Raw genomic sequence first — 10574 nt, 5'->3', positions numbered from 1 at the left:
GGAAACATCTACAATCATAACTAGGGTAAGACACTATGGATTCCCACCCTTCTTTATTTTAAATGAGACAGGGTCTCACTATATAAATCCAGCTGTCCTTAAAATTGATCTGTAGATGAGACTGGCCTTGAATTCAGGGGTCCTCTTACCTGTGCTTTCTGAGTGCTGGGATTAAAGGTATATGCCACCATGCCCTGCATATTCTGGTTTTTTCCTTATATGATCCAGGCATAGTGTTCTATATCTGTATTTCCAGCACCTGGGAGGCTAAGGCACGAGAATTGCCACAAGAGGATCTTATCTCAAAAATAAAGCAAAAATGTCCTACTTAAAAAACATATCTGGGGGTTGAAGAGATTGCTTACGGTTTAAGAGTACTTGATGTTCTTGTAGAGGACTGGAGTTCTGTCCTCACATCCACACGGCAGCTTACATGTCTATAACTCCATGTCCAAGGGATTTGACCCTTCCTATGGTCTCTGCAGAGAATGAGGTTAAGGAACAGACAGAGGTAGAGAGAACAGAGAGAGGGAGAATTAAAAATAAAACAAATCTTTTAAAATGTCACATTGAACTGAGTTTAACTATCTTTCAAAAATTCTGTCTGGGTATTGTGTAATCCCTGTCTCAGAAGAATCATGAAATTCAAGCACATTCTGGGCTCTACAATGAGACTTTCAGCAAACAATCAGACAGATAGAAACCATACCAAAAATTGTAGTAAGAATTATAACTCATATAATATATAAAGATTTTTATATTATTACATAATAAATTTTAATCTTAATAAGATGTAAATGAAGTATTTCTATGGTCTGCGGTAATTGTAAAATATATTTTTTCCTGTTTTATCTGTTGTGGAATAATCTTTTTGTACACTGTGAAGATGGAAGATGTGTAGATGGTTGGTTTAATAAAATGCTGAGTGGCCAATAGCTCGGCAGGATTTCCAGGCAGAGAGGACACTAGGGAGAAGAAAGGGAGAAGTCACCAATGGACGCAGAGAACAGACATACAGGGGGAGAGGTCAAAGTCACAAGTCACATGACAACATGTAAATGAATAAAATGGGTTAATTTAAGTTATAAGAACTAGCCTAAGCTATCGGCTGAGCTTTCATAATTAATAATAAGCTTCCATGTTAGTCGGGGAGCCAATGGTCCTGGCAAAAAATCCAACTACAAATGGTGTCCAATGTGGGGCACATATTTCCACATAAGACCCGAGAAAACTTTTTAAAAGTTTCCAAACACACAAAAGTAGAGCTAAATGTGACTTCCTAGTTCTGCAGTCTCTCATCCACAGGCTTTCCTAAGGGGGACAAAAGCCAAGCATATATTTAAATGTATTAGACCTCCATGTCTTGCTCCAACAGTATCTGGGACAGCTCAGAATTTGAGGGCCCGGTGAGAATGGGTGGCATTCAGACCAAAGACACTGTGAAGGATCTGAACCACCACCTCACCTTCTACTGATGGGATGAGGAGACAGGAGACTAAGAAAAGGAGATGAAGAGCAAACTCTAGGAGCATTTGGAGAAGAAAGAGTTCCAGGGGTCAAGAAATGGGGGCATTCCTTCAAGATCACTGAGTGCCTGACAGGGGTGAAGAAATGAGGGCGTTCCTTCAAGATCGCTGAGTGCCTGAGGGCCCAGACCTTGGCAAATTCTGTGGACAAAGCCCACATCACCTACAGTCTAACAATGCCCTCCTTGCCATGATGATTTGAGAGTCAGGTATAAGACAGAACTGGTCTTGCATGAGCTTGGGAAGGTCACAGGGGACATCAACCCCGGGGGCTGCCACTAGAAGTGGAAGTTTGTGAAGAAGAGCCCTGGGGGGTCGGGGAAGGCAGTCAAAAGCCTGGAACCCAAGTGGTTCAAATGAGAAATGTTCACATAGGCCTGGGTATCGGAACACTTGGTCCCCGGCTGGTGGTGCTGTTTGGAGAGATTAAGGGGGGGGGGGGGGACAGCTCTCTGCTTCATATTTGCTTTTGAAGATGTGAGCGCTTGGCTCCCTGCTCCTGCCACCATGCCTGCCACTGGCTACTACACGTCACCTCCGGGACACACTCTGACTCTGGAACCAAAAGCCCAGATAAACTCTTCCACAGGATGCCTTGGTCATGGTGTTTTATCACAGCAATAGAAGAGTGACTCATACAGTCTAGATTGTCAGTTCTGGGTTGAGCATGGATATTTATGCTCCCAAAGCTCATAACCTCAACAGGACCAGGGCAACATCAGGACTCAATATGACAGCTGACTTAGAAGAACTAGAAGGAAATGGGCAGGTACTGGTCCCAGAGAGACCACCACTCAGACCTCCATGATCAGAGATGCCAAAATGGCAATTACAGAACTGAGCTGTACCTTCTAGGCCTGGGACTCCATGAGAACTCTGAATGCCCAGTCAGAGAACAGTGTGAGAGATGTAGAGGCCTGTTATGACTCACAGCCCAACCGGATCCTGCTGCAGCAGACCTGTACAGAAGATCAGTACCTGCCCTGTGAAGATCAGGGTCAATCTGAAGGCTGAGGTTGAGAGCTACCATCACTTGCTAGAAGTGAAGGAGGTCATTGTCTCCATAATGCCCTAGACAGCACAGCTTCATGCAAACCGCGCACAATCCAGGATCCACAGGGCCATGCATGGCAATTTGCTACACTGACAATCTGAGACCAGTGTTTGAGGCTCTGAAACAGAGAAGCTGGGGACCTTGTGTATTTCTATATATCATCCATTTGTTCCTTAATAAATTAGCTCACTTATGTACATGGGTACATGCACATTTGTGTGCATACATGTGGAGGGCAGAAGACAACTTTTTGTGTCCTTTTTCAAGTGTCTTTCATCTTTTCTGAGTCTCTCACAGGCCTGAAGGTTTTCAAATTGACCACCAGATGGCGGTACATATTTCTTTCCTTTATTAAAAGACCTATGGAGTTGCTTGAGAAAATATTGTGCAAACCGGATTTGGCGGCTTGACAAGTGAACAATCAGCCTTTTGGGTAGTGGCACAGGTCCTAGGTGGGGTGGCTTGATTCCAATGACACCGAAACTGCCAGATGTCTTCACCACGCTGGACTCATACTGCAGTAGCCTGGGGTGCCATGCCAGCCAGATACCCCTGGGTGTGACCCCTGTACCTGATACTATGTCCAGTCCCTGTTCCTGGGTTCTTGAATAGCCTGTATACCTGGCCCCAGGCTTTGGAGCACAAAAGCATCTGCAGCTGTTTGATAACTAAAGAGGTCCTGCACCCTGAAAGGTGATCACAACAGCTTGTTCCTATTTTCCACACTCTGGGCTGGACTTTGGAACAGTCATGTTGCCAACTGGCACCCCTGGGGCCCAGGTCCAGGCTCAGGCTTACAGAACAAAACTCCAGCAACTGCCCATTGATTGCTAAAGTCACAGCAGAGGCTTTGACTGGGCTACTTGATGCCTAAATAGGTGGCTACTCTGGAAGCCTTCAAGCCACTAACTGGCAGTGACCCACGGATCTGATTCTACCTGGTGGCATCCTGGCACCTTATGACAGCTGGCCTGAGACTCCCTGCTGCCCCCACCAGGAGATCATCCTGCTGAGACACTGAGCGGCGCTGCCCTCCCCAGTCCTGACAACCGCAGGAGCGGCTGAGCAGCTTGAAAACAGTTGGGGCAAGAAGAAAAGAAGAAGCAGAGGTTTCAGGAGAGCAGAGATCTGGCAACAGGCTGAGAAGAACCAGTGAGGAGAACCAGGTCTCCAGAAGTTCCAGAGAACGTCAAGTCTTCAGGGTCCTAGGCTGAGAGCTGTAAAACTGGCCGCTGGCAAGGGCCACAATACACAGTTTAAACATGGATGTGTCAAGGTTTGTCTGAAATGCAGAAGACTGTTTGCTGCTGGAGGTAGAAATGGGAGCTTTAGAGAGAACTATACAATAATGTGTAAACTCGGGGCACCTGAGTTGAGATGGTCCGTGCAAAGGACTTCACTTCAGTACCAACAAAGCACCTTCAAGTACATACCACCAAGCTCATGAAGACCATGTTAGATCATCTCCTGCCAGGCTTCTTGACCTTGATGTTTTGAGCTGGGTTGTTCTCTTGTGAAGCTCTGTCTTGTGCAGGAACTACATTAAAGGGAATGTTCAAAGGGATTCAAATTTAAGTTTGGTGAGAGTGGTCTGGTCTTTTGGGGGTTGCGGGCACAGCCCAGTGGGCGGAGCACTTGCTGTGGCAGCGTTGAGGACCCGAGTTTGGGTACTCAGCACACATAGCAGCCATGAGGACCCGAGTTTGGGTACTCAGCGCACACAGCAGCCATGAGGACCCGAGTTTGGATCCTCAGCGCACACAGCAGCCATGAGGACCCGAGTTTGGGTACTCAGCGCACACAGCAGCCATGAGGACCCGAGTTTGGATCCTCAGCGCACACAGCAGCCATGAGGACCCGAGTTTGGATCCTCAGCGCACATAGCAGCCATGAGGACCCGAGTTTGGATCCTCAGCGCACACAGCAGCCATGAGGACCCGAGTTTGGGTACTCAGCACTCACCTGGGATCCATTTCTGGAGTGAGGAGACTGACCCTAGGACTCTCTGGACAACCAGTCCAGTCCGCCTCAAAAATAGAGTACCTTATACCTGCTGTCAATCTCCACAATGGGGACATACATACAACGGGGGGGATGGGGGGAGAGGAGGGAGGAAGGGAGGGAGAGAGACACAGAGAGAGAGGGAGGGAAGTTTTTGTCTCTTTCATCTCACCTGTCCAGGCAGGCAGAAGGTTTGGTGTATGGGGACTGCTTGTGTACAAAGTGAAGTTATAAGCACTGGGACCGGACACAATGAGCGTGAAGGGAAGGCCACACCTCAGCACCTACAGATGCAGTGCTGTAGAACCTAAGGGTGAGCAGGATGGAGGGACATGGAGGCTGGGGTTTTCAGAATTGCTCTGAAATTTTGCTCTAGAAGGAAATCATAAAACAGCCCCCCTTCCAGATTGCCCCATGAAGTTTGCTGTCCTTGGCAAGACAACTCCAACCAGTTCTGCAAATGGGCTAAATGTGAAGTAGATGGTGCTGTGGACAATCTTGACTGACTGTTCTCAAGTGAACCCTCAAAGTGGATGCAGCTGGGAATTTCAAGGCTTCCTTACTAACAGCAAACCAGCTCAGAGTCATCGATAGCCTGCCCCCTCCGGCCAGTGTTGATCTCTCTATGGGGAAATCAAAATAGTAAGCACTCTTGTTTCCAGGAATGCTATATTCCCTGTTACACAGAAGCAGAAACATTTACTGGTTTCCTAGAAAATTATGACTACACCATTAGGATGGAAAAGCCTTGGAAATGTTTAGAAAAGCCTAAAAGGGGAGGGGAGTGACCGGCCCCTCCAGCTCCTGCTGCAGGGGCTTCTGGGCTCCGCACAACTCTCCCCTCCCCCTCGAGTTCGCCCTTTTGTCTGCAGGGTCCTTTGACCTCCAGGAGTCCTGTCCTTGTCCTGAGGACAACCTTTCAGATGGGTGAGTGGGTGCCATCCGGGGACAGGGCAGAACATCCGGGAAAGGAGCACTGGGCCCCTTTAGCTCCTGCTGCAGGAACTTCTCTGCTCCACACTTCCCTGCCCACCCCCTACCCCCACCCCCACCCCCAAGCCTGCCCTATTGTCTGTGAGGTCGTTGGCCCAGAAACAGGTCCTGCTCCTTCACTGAGGCTACCCACCCAGAGGGGTGAGTGCGCACCTACTGGGCCAGAGGGGAGTGCAAGGCACCTCCAGCTCCTGCTGCAGGGGCTTCTTGGCTCCGCACAACTCCCCCCCCCCCCCAGTTTGCCCTTTTGCCTGCGGGGTCCTTTGACCTCCAAGAGTCCTGCTCCTGTGCTGAGGACAACCTTTCAGACCAGCCAACCGGGGAACAGTTCCTGCGCCTGCACTGAGGAGATCCACCTAGGGAGTAGTCACAGCAAAGGTTGGACCAAGACACCAAGACTCTCTTGGCTACATTTGAAAGAAAAGATGGGCAGGCGCCAATGCAAGAATTCCTCCAACAACCTGAAAGGCAACATGACATCACCAGAAACCAGGAATCACGAAACAAGAAGAATTGAACACCCTACTCCAGAAGAAATAGACTTTAAACGGAACTATATGAAAATAATAGAGGAACTTAAACAGGAGGTGAAAAACTTCTGTAAAGACATGGAGATAGCAAACAAAAAAGTAGATGAAATGGAAAGATACCCAAGAAAAACAAGAATTAAAGACCAATCTCACTCATGAATATCGATGCAAAATTTCTCAATAAAATACTGGCAAACAGAATTCAAGAACACATCCAAAAAATTATACATTATGATCAAGTAGGCTTCATCCCAGTGATGCAGGGCTGGTTCAACATATAAAAATCTATCAACATAATCCATCACATAAATAAACTGAAAAAAAACCCATATAATCATTTCATTAGATGCTGAAAAAGCATTTGACTAAATTCAACCTCCCTTTATGATAAAGGTCTTGGAGAGATTAGGGATACAAGGTTCATTCCTAAATATAATAAAAGCAATATACAGCAAGCTGACAGCTAACATTAAATTAAATGGAGAGAAACTCAAAGACATCCCACTAAAATTAGGAACAAGACAAGGCTATCCACTCTCTCCATACCCCTTCAAAATAGTGCTTGAAGTTCTAGCAAAAGCAATAAGACAGCATAAAGAGATCAAGGGGATTCTAATTGGAAAGGAAGAAGCCAAATTTTCATTATTGCAGATGATATGATAGGGTACATAAGCGACCCCAAAAACTCTACCAGAGAATTCCTACAGCTGATCAACACCTTTAGTACTGTTGCAGGATACAAGATCAACTCCAAAAAATCAGTTGCCCTCCTATACACAAAGAACAAAGATACAGAGAGGGAAATCAGAGAAACATCACCTTTCACAATAGTCATAAATCGCATAAAGTATCTTGGGGTAACTCTAACCAAGGACGTGAAAGATCTATTTGGCAAGAACTTTAAGGTTTTGAAGAAAGAAATTGAAGAGGATACCAGAAAATGGAAGAATCTTCCATGCTCTTGGATTGAGAGGATCAACATAGTAAAAATGGCAATTCTACCAAAAGCAATCTATAGATTCAATGCAATCACCATCAAAATCCCAACAAAATTCTTCACAGACCTTGAAAGAACAATAATCAAGTTTATATGGCAAAACAAAACAAAAAAAAAAAACCCAGGATAGCCAAAACAATTCTATACAATAAAAGTACTTCTGGAGGCATTACCATCCCTGACTTCAAAGTCTATTACAGAGCTACAGTAATGTAAACAACTTGGTATTGACACAAAAACAGATGTTGACCAATGGAATCAAATTGAAAACCCAGATATTAATCCACAAACCTATGAACACCTGATTTTTGACAAGGAGCTAAAATTATACAATGGAAGAAAGAAAGCATCTTTAACAAATGGTGCTGGCATAACTGGATGTCAACCTGTAGAAGAATGAAAATAGATCCATATCTATCACCATGTACAAAACTCAAGTCCAAATGGATTAAAGTCCTCAGTATTAATCTGACCACGTTGAACCTTATAGGAGAGAAAGTGGGAAGTAGCCTACAAGACATGGGCACAGAAGACCACTTCCTAGGTAGAACCCCAGTAGCACAGACAATAAGAGCAACAATGAATAAATGGGACCTCCTGAAACTGAGAAGCTTCTGTAAGGCAAAAGACACTGTCATTAAGACAAAAAGGCAACCTACTGATTGGGAGATCTTCACCAACCCCTCATCAGACAAAGGTCTGATCTCCAAAATATACAAAGAACTCAAGAAACTAGACACTAAAACTCTAATTAACCCAATTAAAAAATGAGATACTGAACTGAACAGAGAATTCTCAACAGAAGAAGTTCAAATGGCCAAAAGACACTTAAGGTCATGCTCAACCTCCTTAGTGATCAGGGAAATGCAAATCAAAACAATTTTGAGATACCATCTTACACCTGTCAGAATAACTAAAATCAAAAACACCAATGATAGTCTATGCTGGAGAGGATGTGGAGTAAAGGGAACACTCATCCATTGTTGGTGGGAATGCAAACTTATGCAGCCTCTTTGGAAATCAGTGTGGTGGTTTCTCAGGAAACTGGGAGTCAACCTACCTCAGGACCTAGCAATTCCACTGGGAGTTCAGCCAATCACATTCTGTCTGTGGGGCATGTTGCCCTAAGGCAAAAGTTTACCTATAAACCTGGTTGGTGCACACACACACACACACACATCCCCCCCACCCCACCCCCACCCCCCCACCCCCCGCCTGGACCCAGTGTTCCGGATGGTTGGGATTTTCCTTCTGTTTTATTAAAGTTGTATCTCTTGTAAGCTAGCCTGGCGGACTTTTAATTACCGATCGCACTGCGTTAACATCTGGTGCCCAAACGTATGGGTCGTCCCTGTCCCCGGTCAGCGCGGGACCACAAACTAGCCGCTGGAGTCCGTACCACACCTGTAGTCTATCTGCAGCCCCACAGCCTTTACCCTGACTAGCTAGCTCCAGACTTCCTAGCTTAAGTGCGAACTGCATTTGTGCAGCTACCGCAGTGAAACAGCAGGCAGCTAACTACAGCGTCCCTTTGCTGCCCTAAAGCCTGTGTACTAGATCCCAGATCCGTTCAATAGAATCGGGACAGGGAAATTCCTACCAGAGCCGCACACCACTGCTGGCTCCCGACTGGCCCCGACCAGCCCCCCAACCTCGGAAGGGACTTCCCGGGCACAGAACTCAGGAAGCGTGCCCCCGCAGCAGCTCTACCCCCCTCGGGCAGTGTCTTCCCTGACGCCCAGCTGAGTCTGGCCTGTGCTGCTCACCTGAAAGTAATCCACACAGCACACGATCTGTGAATTTAACCTCTGAATTTGAGTATATTTATTTTAGAATCCTTCTGGTTTGACTCCCTTGCCACGTGGATTCAGGCGCAGCCCACCACCTACTGGCAGGCAGCGGTCATTACAGGTAAGATTTTTTTTTTTGGTTGAAAATACATACATACATACATAATACATACATACATACATACATACATACAAGTAAGATTTCTTTTGATTGACAATGTCAGAAAACACTACTATCCAAGGGTTCAATAGCCTTTTTAATTGCACCATGGAGGATATCCTGCAAGATGTTTTGATATTCCTCCTACTTGGTTATTTCTGGGGCTTATCGTTTTTCTGGTGTTTGGCTATCTTTTAAGAAGGATGCAGTTCTTACAGACTGACTGCAAAATGCTGAGGGTAGAGATTCAAACCTTAAGGACAATTCAGACTGACACCAACCTCCTCAAAAAAGAGTTTGGAGTTTTCAAGGAGGAGACTAGATCTTTGTCTGATATGACTCGGTCAACTGACCAAAATATCCAGAAGGTACAGTCTAATATTACGTCTTTAAAAGGGAGCTTCACTGCTCTGGAGGAGGGAACAACTAAAATAACTCGTAACCTCCGGTCCATGACTGTAAGTGCTGAAACATTAGCTGAGAGGATTAAAACTATTGAATGTGAAAATCAGACTTTATCAAAAGGGTATGATAGATTAATTGACAGGATTTCCATACAAGAAGACACAGTATATGCCATGAGTATTATGTCCAAGGAGGAGATGGTATCTCTAATGGAAACGCTCCATGCCTTAGAATCCTTAATGAAGGCTTTGGAGTATAATACTGGACAGGAGATTCAGGACTTACAGAAGGCAATGGTGAGCAGATTTAATAAGATTGAAGAAATCATAGACTCTGATGAACAGGAGCAAAAGGTAGAAAGGCAACATTTAACTCCAAAAACTGTCAGTCTACACAGAGTTATACCTGCCTTTCCAGTAATAACATCAGAAAAGATAACCAGCTCCAAAAACCCTAAGGTCATTAAAGAACATACATGGGAGCCTATATGTATGAATGATCTGAAAGAATTTAAACAAGCAATTGTGAATTGTGTACTACATTCATCCTTTGTTAGAGAGATGTTAAAAATCCTGGGCTCTCAGCAACAGGGCAATCCCTCAAGATTGGAATTAGCTGACGTCAGCTGTCCTTGAGAGCTTACCTTTATGTCATTTCAAATGCCTATTCATACAAGAGGCCAGACTTTTACAACAACAAGAATCAGCGAAAGGAATTGAGGTTTCTCTAGATCAAATTCTAGGTGAAGGACTTTACTCTGATCCTCAGGAACAAGCTCTTTATGATTAAAACATTTTATCCATATGTGCCACAGCAGCTCTAAGGGCCTGGGACAGGGTTCAAGACTCAGGTCAGAGAGTAGAATCATATATCAGGGTAAAACAGGGTCAGAGAGAACCCTTTAGTGACTTCTTACAAAGACTAACTAAAGCTGTACAAATAGGGATACCTGATCCAGAAGCAAGAAATATAGTAATTGAGTCTTTGGCTTATGAGAATGCCAACATAGCATGCAAAAGGATCCTGGGGCCTTTAAAGATCAGATCAGCACCCTTGAACGAATGGGTCCTGCATACAATGAACATTGATACATTTGACTATGGCAATGAAACATGGAT

General features: G+C 45.1%; 1 long non-coding RNA gene across 1 annotated transcript; it reads right to left on the bottom strand.

The window, feature by feature from the left end:
• Window positions 1-365: 365 nt before the first annotated feature.
• LOC125416382 (uncharacterized) lies at window positions 366-8934 on the bottom strand. Its single transcript, XR_007236866.3, has 3 exons — window positions 8868-8934; window positions 4014-4117; window positions 366-479 (listed from the first exon to the last, which is right to left on the bottom strand). It is a non-coding gene; the product is annotated as an uncharacterized LOC125416382 (long non-coding RNA).
• Between the last annotated feature and the right edge of the window lie 1640 nt (window positions 8935-10574).

This window comes from Myodes glareolus, chromosome 3 (assembly GCF_982192425.1).
Source record: "Myodes glareolus chromosome 3, mMyoGla1.1, whole genome shotgun sequence".
NCBI classification, from domain to species: Eukaryota; Metazoa; Chordata; class Mammalia; order Rodentia; family Cricetidae; genus Myodes; species Myodes glareolus.
Note: the sequence above shows the minus strand (reverse complement) of the source record. Positions and strands in the feature narration are given on the sequence as shown.